The sequence below is a fragment of the Mytilus edulis genome, chromosome 9 (genome assembly GCF_963676685.1).
Source record: "Mytilus edulis chromosome 9, xbMytEdul2.2, whole genome shotgun sequence".
In the NCBI taxonomy this organism is placed as follows: Eukaryota; Metazoa; Mollusca; class Bivalvia; order Mytilida; family Mytilidae; genus Mytilus; species Mytilus edulis.
In genome coordinates this window covers 28,883,784-28,898,881 of record NC_092352.1, presented here as the reverse complement: position 1 = coordinate 28,898,881, position 15,098 = coordinate 28,883,784, and the positions used below count along the sequence as shown (strand labels likewise).

At 31.0% G+C, this 15,098-nt stretch overlaps 1 protein-coding gene across 1 annotated transcript in view; it reads right to left on the bottom strand.

Annotated features, from left to right (window-relative positions):
• Positions 1-15,098, bottom strand: part of LOC139488011 (uncharacterized) — a 57,972-nt gene that overhangs the window by 33,811 nt on the left and 9,063 nt on the right. The gene's annotated exons all lie outside the window — the stretch shown is intronic.

Here is a 15,098-nt window from a genome sequence, read left to right as displayed (position 1 = left end):
TTTTACATTATTCAAATTAGAGGCGTCAGTAAATTACCAATCAAATCTCGTAAATCCCCTTATAATAAAAAATCAGGTAAAAACAAAACTTGTGTTTTCTGCCATGTATGCATGTTCTCCCAACGTTCATATTCATGAATTTTTTTTCATGGTTATCGTTACCCTGTGTTGTTCCGATCTTAGTTGTTCTTCTCCATAACTCAAATGCCTTTTGGGGGACATTCTATCAAAAAGCATTTGCGCAGTGTATCGATTTCGATATTTAATAGCCATACGATAGGACAACAATTGTATATTAATACTGAGAAATAGTCAGTTTACAATGAGAGCTGATGTAATTATATTTGTCATAGGTCTTACTTTGCAATTGTACATCGGTTTCAAGTAGAAGCTCACTAGATGTGTAGCACACCGTATAGTTTTGTAAGTAAGTTTTGTTGTTTTAACTTCACTGGGACATATGAAATGCAAGCAATGGCTAGAATCCTAGGTATTTGGTGACAAGACATAATTAAGACATCTGAACTTGAAATTAAGGAACTTGGCAAAATAATTTGTTTTGTCTTTAAGGAGTTTTTGTATGAATTATGTATCATAAGGAAAATTATGGAGATGTAGAATGGTTTTCAATGAAACAACTATCACCCACAGTTCAAATGAAATGAATGTATGCTTATTAACAGCTGCATGGTCTTCAAAAATGACAAAAATCCATATCACATAGCTGGCTATAGGTAAGAGGCCCGGACATAAAAAAAAATAAAACAACTCAACTGAGAAAAATAACAGTCAAAGCTATAACAAAACATTTTACAAAAAACGAATATGACAGGCATACATGTACTAACTATTACCACTAAACTACATGCTCCTGACTTGGAAAGGCACTGCACATAGAGAATATGACTACTAGAAAGCAAGTTGATCAATAGAGACGCAAAATTAGTACCCCTTAAAATATCAACTATTTGTTGAAATATTTAACTTACGAATTCAACGAGGTTATTGACAATCAATAATAGTTCGGGTTAAAATATCTTCTTTGTATCTTTAAACAGAGGAAAAACTACCAAAGGGCCTCTTTATTATTCCAATGAATTCGAAAATAAAAAAAAATTAATGCACCAATAAGATATTTGAAAATATCAGTCTGTCGAATTTTGTCTTACATATTGGCATAAAGGCTTCAAAACGGTATTCGAATGGTGGTAGCCGATGCTCAATTTTGTATATTTATTAAGCAGGCTTTGATACAAAAATCTGATTTAGGAACATTGGTTCTTCGGAAGGTACTCAAACGTAAATCATAAATAATCTGTGTCATTTTATCGATGATAGAAGATGTTCTTGACATTTTGGTGTATGTTAAGTTTGACAACACGATACGTGGAAACTTAACTATCATTTACAATTAGTTGTATTTGGGCGTCTTTTGTAAGAATTATAACTGTATTTATGTTTGGATTGTGTATTTCAGTTAAATTTGCATATCTATGATGCATGAGCACACACAATTGTATATGTCGGATCCCAACTATTGCCACGTTAACCAAATATGTATGTTTTGGGTAACCCATTCAATATATTTTATTACAACGAAACTACATATCAGTAGGAGTTTAAGCTAGCTATACAGCCTAGTTGAACAATCCATTTTCTTTGGGAATTTCCTGTACCAATTTAGAAATATGATAACTTTACTCCAGTTGTTCCTTCTGTTGTTTTTGTAGAGCGTTTCGTTTTGTCGGGTTTGTGAACCTCCCTTATCAGCTTTACCTTGAAGGTCGTTTTTTCTGTTATAACTGTTTTTCAAAACCTTTTACATTTAATGCAAAAATCAAAAATACCTTAATGGGAAAGCTTTTTCTGAAAAAGATAATTTACCACTAAATATATTTTACAAAGATTTTAGGCCGTGTTCACACTTAACGCCGTGTACAGTAAACATGTTTACTTATAGGTAAGACAATACTTGGTCATTTTTTATGAAGATTTAAGCCCAAGGCGAAGCCGAGGGCTTAAATCTTCATAAAACATGATCAAGTATTGTCTGACCAATTTAGAACATATTCACACTTTCGAGTGACCTTACAAAACTATCCTTTCCCATTGTAATATTCAAGCCTAAATAAGAGTTCACTTTTTATAATGAACTAAATATAAAACATAGGTAATGATCATTTCAGTGAATGAAATGAAATAGCACGGACATAGTTAGTGAAGGATAAATTGTTTTTCTTCTGCTTCAGGTCAATTTTAAAACTCATATATCTTTACATTTTTTTTTTTATTTTAAAAAGCAACACAATGTTATATAAATCCCCTTTTTGGAATTTGATTTTTTTATAGATATAAAACTCTCTGTATGAATATTTGAATTCAGACCATTCAACATTAAATGCTTACTTTTTATTGATAAATTTAAATGTATTGCGTTTCTCCGACAACAACCCTTTGCTTTATATATCAGCAGTCTGGCATTGTGTTTTTTTGATGGAAAGAAAAATAATTCCCTCAAATGTAAGGTATATATAAATTAAATGAATATCATTTTATTTTTCCTTACCATTTTTTTTTGTGTATTCTATTAGGTGTACCATTAGAAAATGCATGAAATTTTGCAAAATTCAAAATGTTTTTATTTTAATCTTTTCTTTTTCATCTTTAATCAGTAGGCTATTTTCCCATGGAAAATGCCTTAGGGGATTGTACACTTCGTTAGTGCAGTTATTAAGAGTTCACTTTCATAATTAACTGACAATGAAAAGTCATTCATGTATAGCATTTCATAGTGCATGGAAAACCATGTACTATGAAAATTAGAGGGCAAAAAACTGACTTTTCATTGGACGAGAAGGGGTGAGTATGTTCTAAAATTAGTTTAATGTAATAGTCACTGGTTTCACATTAAATTTGTTCACATCTATACACCTTGTTTAATTACTTGTGTGCAAGATTTGTTCACACTTGTAAACTATATGTCATTTAAATATTCATAACCTAGAACCGAATGCCAAGTTTTCGGAAAACTTTTCTAGCAGTAAGGGAACGACCATTTGAATTCAAAAAGGAAGGATGAAAATATTCCGATCCCCAATTGGATAAAAAAAAAAAAATCTGGTCATACACATGATAAAAAAGATATTCTGAATCAAGAGTTTCCCTATAATACATTATAGTGTTAAGAATTGAGAAAAAAGGATTTGATCACCAGCATCGAAAAAAAGACTCGAAATAAAACGTTCGCTCGAAAAACAAATCTGACTCAGATAAAAAATTCCCCCACCCCCTTTTTTGAAGTTAAGTTGTTGCTCCTTTATGAAAGCCATTTCGATGATTTGCAGTAGTTTGAATATACTAGAGATGTCTCGATTACGCATTAGTAAACGTAAGCTGCAGCAGCGTGCTTACAGACGAAGAAAAATGATCGAGATATAAGGGATCACTACATTTTTATCTTTTCTGTTGTTTTCAAATGGTATTTCTTGTCTCCAAGGAGTATTTAGTAAAGTGATAGGGTACCGATTTTTTTCAGGAGAAATTTGAATGACAAGTCGAAATCAATTTTAGCATTATATAAAGTGGCAGCTGACGGTGAAACAAACAAATTTTTTTTCAGGGTCAAAAACATTTTTTTTCTCCACTGAAAAACTGGAAACATTTTTTTTTTCCAAAAAAAATCTATAGATCTATATATATTTTGACCAAAACATATGGCCAGTATAGGTTAAAGACAAATCATGTGCATGTTGGTGATGTTTCTCCACTTAAATTCAAGAAACAATGAAATTGGTTTAATCATCAATTACATTCAAATAACTTTGAAAGTCTTACATAAGTTTATATCTGAGACAATTCCCCACAATAAAACAAATGACACATAAATAAACAGCTATATGTCATTTAAATTAACAATTTGAAGGACCAGTAATGCCTTCTATTATATATTCACCTTTCATTGATCATTGATTATGTATTTTTCATGACTTATTTTTCGTTTTTGATGTGGTCAGCCATTACACTTAATTTTATGAGACACACTATGCATTAAGGTAGATTTCTTCTTCTTTTCCCAATATCTATCCTTTCAAAGTACCCTTCCTTTACATTTTAAACTGTTATGTCTGTGTAATTTGGTCATACATCGTTTTCAATATAATGGAATTTGATGCCACTGTCATACAAGTGAGAGGTTTAGCTAGCTGTAAAACCAGGTTTAATCCAGGATTTTCTACATAAGAAAATACCTGTACCTAGTCAGGAATATGACTGTTGTTATCCATTCGTTTGATGTGTTTGAGCACCAGATTTTTCTATTTGATTAGGGACTTTTCGTTGTAATTTTACTTTTTTTTTTTACAAAAACTGTAATCTTTAACAATAAGAAAGTGTTTGTTATATGTAAAAAAAATTCTTGAATAAAATCAGCGTAGCTATTGTATTAATGTATAAAATTTAATCTAAGTAGCTCACTTGCTCTCATACGGTATTATCCTGTTGAACTTACTTTAAATAAAGCTAATACTAACAATGACCACTGCCCTTTCCTCGATCTTGATATCTATATCACTAACGGAAAGCTGAATACTAAAATTTATGATAAAAGGGATGATTTTTCATTTCCTATCGCTAATTATCCATTTTTAGATGGTGACGTTCCCTTGTCACCATCTTACGGTGTTTATATATCTCAACTTGTACGATTCGCTCGTGTATGTAACAATGTTTTAGATTTTAACGAGAGAAATTTATTTATTTAATTGACTGAAAAATTATTACACCAGGGTTTTCGATATCACAAACTAGTCAAAACATTTACTAAATTTTATCATCGGTATAAGGACATCATTCGTAAATATAGCTCATCATGCAGACTTCTTATACGTTCAGGTATTTCACATCCAATTTTTTATGGAAATATTCTTTATAAAGCACAAAGGTGTCAGTATTCACCTCAAAAACTAACAAAACCTTTGAATAGACTTATTAAGAAGGGATATAGTTACGATACTGTTGTCAGGTCATTAAAGATTGCATATTTTGGCGTTAATATTGATTCACTTATAGGGTCTTTGCATCGGAACTAAACACATTTATTCAAAAACCAGTTGTTGGCATGCTACGGGTTATGTTCTTCTCATATATGTTAGGTAGCAATACACAGTTAGAAGTTTAGTTTCGCATTATGGCCCCTGTGAATTTTTTAAATATGAAAGTTTTTGTACAATAAAATTGATTTTTAGATACTTGAAGAATAATATAGCCTTCTTATTGGGTTTATATGAACATTTAGATTGTTTTTAACATGTTTTATAGGCCATTTATATGATTGACAGTCCGTATTTTCCTATCCGTACCGTCCATAGGTACATAAATTATTGTAGTGTTTATCAACAAAGATTTTGCGCTCGATCTTTTCAATTCAATTTTATGGAAAAACGAGCAGATAAGCATATGATTTTTTTTGACCACTTGAAAGATATATACCTATGGCTTCAGGAAAGGTATCACTGTAATTGATTGAAATTTTCCTTTAGACCAAATTTTAGAGACTTTTGTGACATGTTCACCCCCTTTTTTTGCTATATTTTGTATCTAAGAAATGCAGATTGTTGCCATGGTTACACCAAAAAGGGATTATATTTCACCTTTATGACCATTAGAAATCCAATCTATGGAAGATTCTCTTTCTATAAGTATATACATGCATAACACACATATAAAGCCTTCTTTGTTAGACAGGAGGGAAAAGAGGGTGTTTAAAAATTATGAGTGTCAATTTTGAGTTTTTTTCCTAACTGTGTATTGCTACCTTATGGCATTTGACAAAGCAAAGAATTGCTTTTTTTTAGACAAATCATACCACAAATCTATTGATATTTAGGTTATAGATACAATACTGAGGGAGAAACAACCTTTAGTAAGACAATATATGTTAGTTTTGTTGCTTATTGTCCTTAGCAACCAATATAGACATTTTGACACAAAGAATTGGTTCCGTCATAAATTGATACTTTATTGGCTACCCTTATGAAAAAGAAGATTGCGCGTTATGTAGAAACCTCAGAAGGGAACGCTTTATATTTTTTCATGCGACTAAATCAAATTTATTATTTTAGCAAGTATAAAGTCACAATTTAGCATGAATTAAGCCTAAATTTTTTCCCGCTGTTATAAATAAATTCAGTATTTTCTCAATTTTAACCAAGGCTTTGGTATGGTAATACACAACAAAATTGACATTCTAGAGCTTTAAAATAGCTTTAACTTGTAAAATTTGTCTACTGTTAAGGTTAATTTAAGTTTTTAAACAAGAAAAGACAGGCTTAGAAGGTATAGTTTTAGAAATTTGACTAAAAAAGGAGAAAATGCACTCTGACATGGCATGTTTCATAAAATCATTTTTTTTTTGTTGCATTTCAGTGTCAACTGCTAACCTTCATAAAATATTTATTTCTGAACCGATTTTCAAAACTAGCAGGCCAATTTGCTCGTTTTAGCTAGTAGAAAACAGAAATCCATTTAAAGTGGAATTGGGAAAAAAAATGTTAATCCTTAAGGTAGCAATACACAGTTAGAAGTTTAGTTTCGCATTATGGCTCCTGTGAATTTTTTAAATAGAACGAAATTCATAACAGTGTGGTCGACAGTAAGACGTTTATTAGTAATTGTACTGAAAAGTTTACCTTTAACTTGTATGTCGTGGGCGATGATTTTATGCTCACTCAGTCTATCGGAGGCCTTCAAGTGGGGATTTAAATAATCATTTGTTACAAATTCTGATACATAAAATGACACTTTCTTTTCACAAATCATTTAAGGAATTTATTTTAAATAATTGTTATGCCATCACTTACAACAGTTTCACTTTTAAGAATATTAATGTCCAGAGCTGATATCAATAAATAATAATAATAAAAAAAGTTTATTCATGGTAAAAAAAACCAAAAAAACTTTTAAGTTAATAGGGACCCGCGTTATTTCAGAAAATATCTTATTGATTAAGAGAACAAAAACTTCTACGTTGTGATCATTTAAGAGTGGCCTTGTATTTATTCAATGCTAACCATGTGGGCTTTGTTTTTTTTTATATACCATACATCGATTCGTTCATTCAGATATTTGTCAGTTTGCCTTGGCTCTTCAAGTCCAACACACAACTTCTCACGAAATTGGTATTTTTCTTAAAAAAATTACATCCATGTGATGTATTCTTTTCATGGAGAATGAATGTTGCACCTTATTTTATTTGTTATCGTGTTTTTTTGTGTGTATCATTGACGTATAAGACTACCTGAATCTTCTTTATTCAAATTTAAATCATACGAGATGGCAATTATGACACAAAATAACTAAATTAAACTTACAGCAGAAGAAAGATAATGAACATCGCTTTTATAGTCTTCTAAATATCGAAGACGCGTGGTCTTTTTAAAAATGATGTAAATTTATAAAGGAAACAACAAACAAAATAGTTCGAATATTTATATTGGAAAAAGTAACGGTGTGTAAATCATAACAATTATTTTATTTCAATGAAAATCAAACTGTTGAATTTTTTCCGCTGCGAGCAAATTTTTAATTTTGGTCGCATTTTGAAATCAATGAATCTTGTATTCTTGTTGGAAGCTGCACTGTTTATACCCGTTTTTTTCAATGCATGGGTAGGCATTATATTCGTGATTATTTTTGCCCGAGCGATATCGAAAAACTATTATAAAAAGTGTCCTAGTTCAGTGAAAATGTACGTCATACTTATTTCCTAAACAAACAAATAAACAAACATTAATTAACATACAACACTACCAAAGACCAGAGACTCCTTACTTGTATGATTTTGTAAAAAAATGCATCTTTTTAAAACATTCGAAAACAAAATTGTCTGTCCAATGGAAAAGTCGAAGCCCAAAAAAGATGAACAGTGCATTATAGAAACATAGAAGCTGGTTGCAAAAGTTGACGACAAGATCTATTTTATAACTTGAGTATGGCCTAATACTATTAACCTGAAATAAATATATTTATAGCAATTCCCTTGATACGAAAGATCTACATGTTGCCTTGGGCTTTTTTTTACTTTTTTGTTGCTCTTTGGTTGGGTTTTTGCCTTAATGACAATTCAATTTTCATTCTTATCATAGATATAAATGCATGTTAAAATAAGAATATGAAGTGTGATAGACAATCAGACACATTCTTTCCAGGGACCAACAGGCGTTATCAAGCTATAGGTCCCCGTATGGCCTTCGACCATTAGCAAAATACACACTTTATAGAATGAAAGCTCCAAGAGGTCTTTGGATGAAAAAAACAAACATAAAAGATGAGCGAGAAAAAAAATAGGGATACCGCATGGAAATTGGAAAATGGTCCGCAACATTAATTTAGTCAACTCACTTAGTTGAAATTAAAGACCTGGCGAATTTTAGCCTTTTGCAATGGATGTGATGTATGTTTAAAAAAAATCATGGTTAGTTTGGACATTTTTATAAATCAAGTCTTGTTTTTAAATTATTTACAAGTAAGTTTTAAGTCATGAACAAATAATCACTCACAGAAAGACGTCAAATCCATCAACAAAAGAAAAAAAAATAGACGACCGACAACGCACAGAATATCATGTATGTGTTCCGGACCAAATGAGTATTTGGACCATATGCATATATCATGACCATAAGGGTATACTAATATGGTCCAACCATACACGTATGGTCCAAATACTCATAAGGTCCGGAACATATCTTATTTGCGATCACAAATGCACGAAGACGTCCATTTCTATGTAAATTGGGTCGATTTTTTTTATATAGATAAAATGAATGCGTTTCTGTTGCCAAGTGTTTTTCACAAGTATAGTAGCAGTATAGCAGAACGGTTTAAGTTTCCTATATACACCAAATGATACATTTTGCCAATACAATAACGTAAATGCATGCAAATTTCACAAGGTTTAATCCAAATAGCTTTCTTACTATCCAATAACTTTCAAGTACGAAAAAGACAGGGCAGAAGTATATTTTGTCTTTATGTTTCGTATTTGCACAACTTTTGAAAGTGGATTATGCATTCGTTCTAAAATAAAATTAGACCAGATAAAAGTTAAAAGATTACATAACTCGACAATCGAAATTGTTAAATCCGAAAAAGATAATCAATCAATACATGCATTCAGTAAGTCATTCTTTTTTCTGAAAGAACATTGCTTTGCGATATCTTATTATGAAAATGGATTGTCGAAACATAACAAAAACACAAGTAAAGGACGTTTAATTAATCAATATAAATCAAAACACAAATTCCTGATTAGTATTTCGAATTATTTTATATAGGCGTTGAGAACCTTTGGTGACCCCATGGTTTAAATGTTTATATTAAGGACGTCGTGAGCAATGAGCGTTCTAGACGATCGTTCATCTAATCTGTCCCAGTCAATGGGATATTAAAGTGCGCCAATCAATGTCCATAGCCACACTGTTATGAATTCGATACTATGAAAGTTTTTGTACAATAAAATTGATTTTTAGATACTTGAAGAATAATATAGCCTTCTTATTGGGTTTATATGAACATTTAGATTGTTTTTAACATGTTTTATAGGCCATTTATATGATTGACAGTCCGTATTTTCCTATCCGTACCGTCCATAGGTACATAAATTATTGTAGTGTTTATCAACAAAGATTTTGCGCTCGATCTTTTCAATTCAATTTTATGGAAAAACGAGCAGATAATCATATGATTTTTTTTGACCACTTGAAAGATATAAACCTATGGCTTCAGGAAAGGTATCACTGTAATTGATTGAAATTTTCCTTTAGACCAAATTTTGGAGACTTTTGTGACATGTTCACCCCCTTTTGTTGCTATATTTTGTATCTAAGAAATGCAGATTGTTGCCATGGTTACACCAAAAAGGGATTATATTTCACCTTTATGACCATTAGAAATCCAATCTATGGAAGATTCTCTTTCTATAAGTATATACATGCATAACACACATATAAAGCCTTCTTTGTTAGACAGGAGGGAAAAGAGGGTGTTTAAAAATTATGAGTGTCAATTTTGAGTTTTTTTCCTAACTGTGTATTGCTACCTTATGGCATTTGACAAAGCAAAGAATTGCTTTTTTTTTAGACAAATCATACCACAAATCTATTGATATTTAGGTTATAGATACAATACTGAGGGAGAAACAACCTTTAGTAAGACAATATATGTTAGTTTTGTTGCTTATTGTCCTTAGCAACCAATATAGACATTTTGACACAAAGAATTGGTTCCGTCATAAATTGATACTTTATTGGCTACCCTTATGAAAAAGAAGATTGCGCGTTATGTAGAAACCTCAGAAGGGAACGCTTTATATTTTTTCATGCGACTAAATCAAATTTATTATTTTAGCAAGTATAAAGTCACAATTTAGCATGAATTAAGCCTAAATTTTTTCCCGCTGTTATAAATAAATTCAGTATTTTCTCAATTTTAACCAAGGCTTTGGTATGGTAATACACAACAAAATTGACATTCTAGAGCTTTAAAATAGCTTTAACTTGTAAAATTTGTCTACTGTTAAGGTTAATTTAAGTTTTTAAACAAGAAAAGACAGGCTTAGAAGGTATAGTTTTAGAAATTTGACTAAAAAAGGAGAAAATGCACTCTGACATGGCATGTTTCATAAAATCATTTTTTTTGTTGCATTTCAGTGTCAACTGCTAACCTTCATAAAATATTTATTTCTGAACCGATTTTCAAAACTAGCAGGCCAATTTGCTCGTTTTAGCTAGTAGAAAACAGAAATCCATTTAAAGTGGAATTGGGAAAAAAAATGTTAATCCTTAAGGTAGCAATACACAGTTAGAAGTTTAGTTTCGCATTATGGCTCCTGTGAATTTTTTAAATAGAACGAAATTCATAACAGTGTGGTCGACAGTAAGACGTTTATTAGTAATTGTACTGAAAAGTTTACCTTTAACTTGTATGTCGTGGGCGATGATTTTATGCTCACTCAGTCTATCGGAGGCCTTCAAGTGGGGATTTAAATAATCATTTGTTACAAATTCTGATACATAAAATGACACTTTCTTTTCACAAATCATTTAAGGAATTTATTTTAAATAATTGTTATACCATCACTTACAACAGTTTCACTTTTAAGAATATTAATGTCCAGAGCTGATATCAATAAATAATAATAATAAAAAAAGTTTATTCATGGTAAAAAAAACCAAAAAAACTTTTAAGTTAATAGGGACCCGCGTTATTTCAGAAAATATCTTATTGAATAAGAGAACAAAAACTTCTACGTTGTGATCATTTAAGAGTGGCCTTGTATTTATTCAATGCTAACCATGTGGGCTTTGTTTTTTTTTATATACCATACATCGATTCGTTCATTCAGATATTTGTCAGTTTGCCTTGGCTCTTCAAGTCCAACACACAACTTCTCACGAAATTGGTATTTTTCTTACAAAAATTACATCCATGTGAAGTATTCTTTTCATGGAGAATGAATGTTGCACCTTATTTTATTTGTTATCGTGTTTCTTTGTGTGTATCATTGACGTATAAGACTACCTGAATCTTCTTTATTCAAATTTAAATCATACGAGATGGCAATTATGACACAAAATAACTAAATTAAACTTACAGCAGAAGAAAGATAATGAACATCGCTTTTATAGTCTTCTAAATATCGAAGACGCGTGGTCTTTTTAAAAATGATGTAAATTTATAAAGGAAACAACAAACAAAATAGTTCGAATATTTATATTGGAAAAAGTAACGGTGTGTAAATCATAACAATTATTTTATTTCAATGAAAATCAAACTGTTGAATTTTTTCCGCTGCGAGCAAATTTTTAATTTTGGTCGCATTTTGAAATCAATAAATCTTGTATTCTTGTTGGAAGCTGCACTGTTTATACCCGTTTTTTTCAATGCATGGGTAGGCATTATATTCGTGATTATTTTTGCCCGAGCGATATCGAAAAACTATTATAAAAAGTGTCCTAGTTCAGTGAAAATGTACGTCATACTTATTTCCTAAACAAATAAATAAACAAACATTAATTAACATACAACACTACCAAAGACCAGAGACTCCTTACTTGTATGATTTTGTAAAAAAATGCATCTTTTTAAAACAGTCGAAAACAAAATTGTCTGTCCAATGGAAAAGTCGAAGCCCAAAAAAGATGAACAGTGCATTATAGAAACATAGAAGCTGGTTGCAAAAGTTGACGACAAGATCTTTTTTATAACTTGAGTATGGCCTAATACTATTAACCTGAAATAAATATATTTATAGCAATTCCCTTGATACGAAAGATCTACATGTTGCCTTGGGCTTTTTTTTACTTTTTTTTTTGCTCTTTGGTTGGGTTTTTGCCTTAATGACAATTCAATTTTCATTCTTATCATAGATATAACTGCATGTTAAAATAAGAATATGAAGTGTGATAGACAATCAGACACATTCTTTCCAGGGACCAACAGGCGTTATCAAGCTATAGGTCCCCGTATGGCCTTCGACCATTAGCAAAATACACACTTTATAGAATGAAAGCTCCAAGAGGTCTTTGGATGAAAAAAACAAACATAAAAGATGAGCGAGAAAAAAAATAGGGATACCGCATGGAAATTGGAAAATGGTCCGCAACATTAATTTAGTCAACTCACTTAGTTGAAATTAAAGACCTGGCGAATTTTAGCCTTTTGCAATGGATGTGATGTATGTTTAAAAAAAATCATGGTTTGTTTGGACATTTTTATAAATCAAGTCTTGTTTTTAAATTATTTGCAAGTAAGTTTTAAGTCATGAACAAATAATCACTCACAGAAAGACGTCAAATCCATCAACAAAAGAAAAAAAAATAGACGACCGACAACGCACAGAATATCATGTATGTGTTCCGGACCAAATGAGTATTTGGACCATATGCATATATCATGACCATAAGGGTATACTAATATGGTCCAACCATACACGTATGGTCCAAATACTCATAAGGTCCGGAACATATCTTATTTGCGATCACAAATGCACGAAGACGTCCATTTCTATGTAAATTGGGTCGATTTTTTTTATATAGATAAAATGAATGCGTTTCTGTTGCCAAGTGTTTTTCACAAGTATAGTAGCAGTATAGCAGAACGGTTTAAGTTTCCTATGTACACCAAATGATACATTTTGCCAATACAATAACGTAAATGCATGCAAATTTCACAAGGTTTAATCCAAATAGCTTTCTTACTATCCAATAACTTTCAAGTACGAAAAAGACAGGGCAGAAGTATATTTTGTCTTTATGTTTCGTATTTGCACAACTTTTGAAAGTGGATTATGCATTCGTTCTAAAATAAAATTAGACCAGATAAAAGTTAAAAGATTACATAACTCGACAATCGAAATTGTTAAATCCGAAAAAGATAATCAATCAATACATGCATTCAGTAAGTCATTCCTTTTTCTGAGCGATATCTTATTATGAAAATGGATTGTCGAAACATAACAAAAACACAAGTAAAGGACGTTTAATTAATCAATATAAATCAAAACACAAATTCCTGATTAGTATTTCGAATTATTTTATATAGGCGTTGAGAACCTTTGGTGACCCCATGGTTTAAAGGTTTATATTAAGGACGTCGTGAGCAATGGGCGTTATAGACGATCGTTCATCTAATCTGTCCCAGTCAATGGGATATTAAAGTGCGCCAATCAATGTCCATAGCCACACTGTTATGAATTCGATACTATGAAAGTTTTTGTACAATAAAATTGATTTTTAGATACTTGAAGAATAATATAGCCTTCTTATTGGGTTTATATGAACATTTAGATTGTTTTTAACATGTTTTATAGGCCATTTATATGATTGACAGTCCGTATTTTCCTATCCGTACCGTCCATAGGTACATAAATTATTGTAGTGTTTATCAACAAAGATTTTGCGCTCGATCTTTTCAATTCAATTTTATGGAAAAACGAGCAGATAATCATATGATTTTTTTTGACCACTTGAAAGATATATACCTATGGCTTCAGGAAAGGTATCACTGTAATTGATTGAAATTTTCCTTTAGACCAAATTTTGGAGACTTTTGTGACATGTTCACCCCCTTTTTTTGCTATATTTTGTATCTAAGAAATGCAGATTGTTGCCATGGTTACACCAAAAAGGGATTATATTTCACCTTTATGACCATTAGAAATCCAATCTATGGAAGATTCTCTTTCTATAAGTATATACATGCATAACACACATATAAAGCCTTCTTTGTTAGACAGGAGGGAAAAGAGGGTGTTTAAAAATTATGAGTGTCAATTTTGAGTTTTTTTCCTAACTGTGTATTGCTACCTTATGGCATTTGACAAAGCAAAGAATTGCTTTTTTTTAGACAAATCATACCACAAATCTATTGATATTTAGGTTATAGATACAATACTGAGGGAGAAACAACCTTTAGTAAGACAATATATGTTAGTTTTGTTGCTTATTGTCCTTAGCAACCAATATAGACATTTTGACACAAAGAATTGGTTCCGTCATAAATTGATACTTTATTGGCTACCCTTATGAAAAAGAAGATTGCGCGTTATGTAGAAACCTCAGAAGGGAACGCTTTATATTTTTTCATGCGACTAAATCAAATTCATTATTTTAGCAAGTATAAAGTCACAATTTAGCATGAATTAAGCCTAAATTTTTTCCCGCTGTTATAAATAAATTCAGTATTTTCTCAATTTTAACCAAGGCTTTGGTATGGTAATACACAACAAAATTGACATTCTAGAGCTTTAAAATAGCTTTAACTTGTAAAATTTGTCTACTGTTAAGGTTAATTTAAGTTTTTAAACAAGAAAAGACAGGCTTAGAAGGTATAGTTTTAGAAATTTGACTAAAAAAGGAGAAAATGCACTCTGACATGGCATTCATAAAATCATTTTTTTTGTTGCATTTCAGTGTCAACTGCTAACCTTCATAAAATATTTATTTCTGAACCGATTTTCAAAACTAGCAGGCCAATTTGCTCGTTTTAGCTAGTAGAAAACAGAAATCCATTTAAAGTGGAATTGGGAAAAAAAATGTTAATCC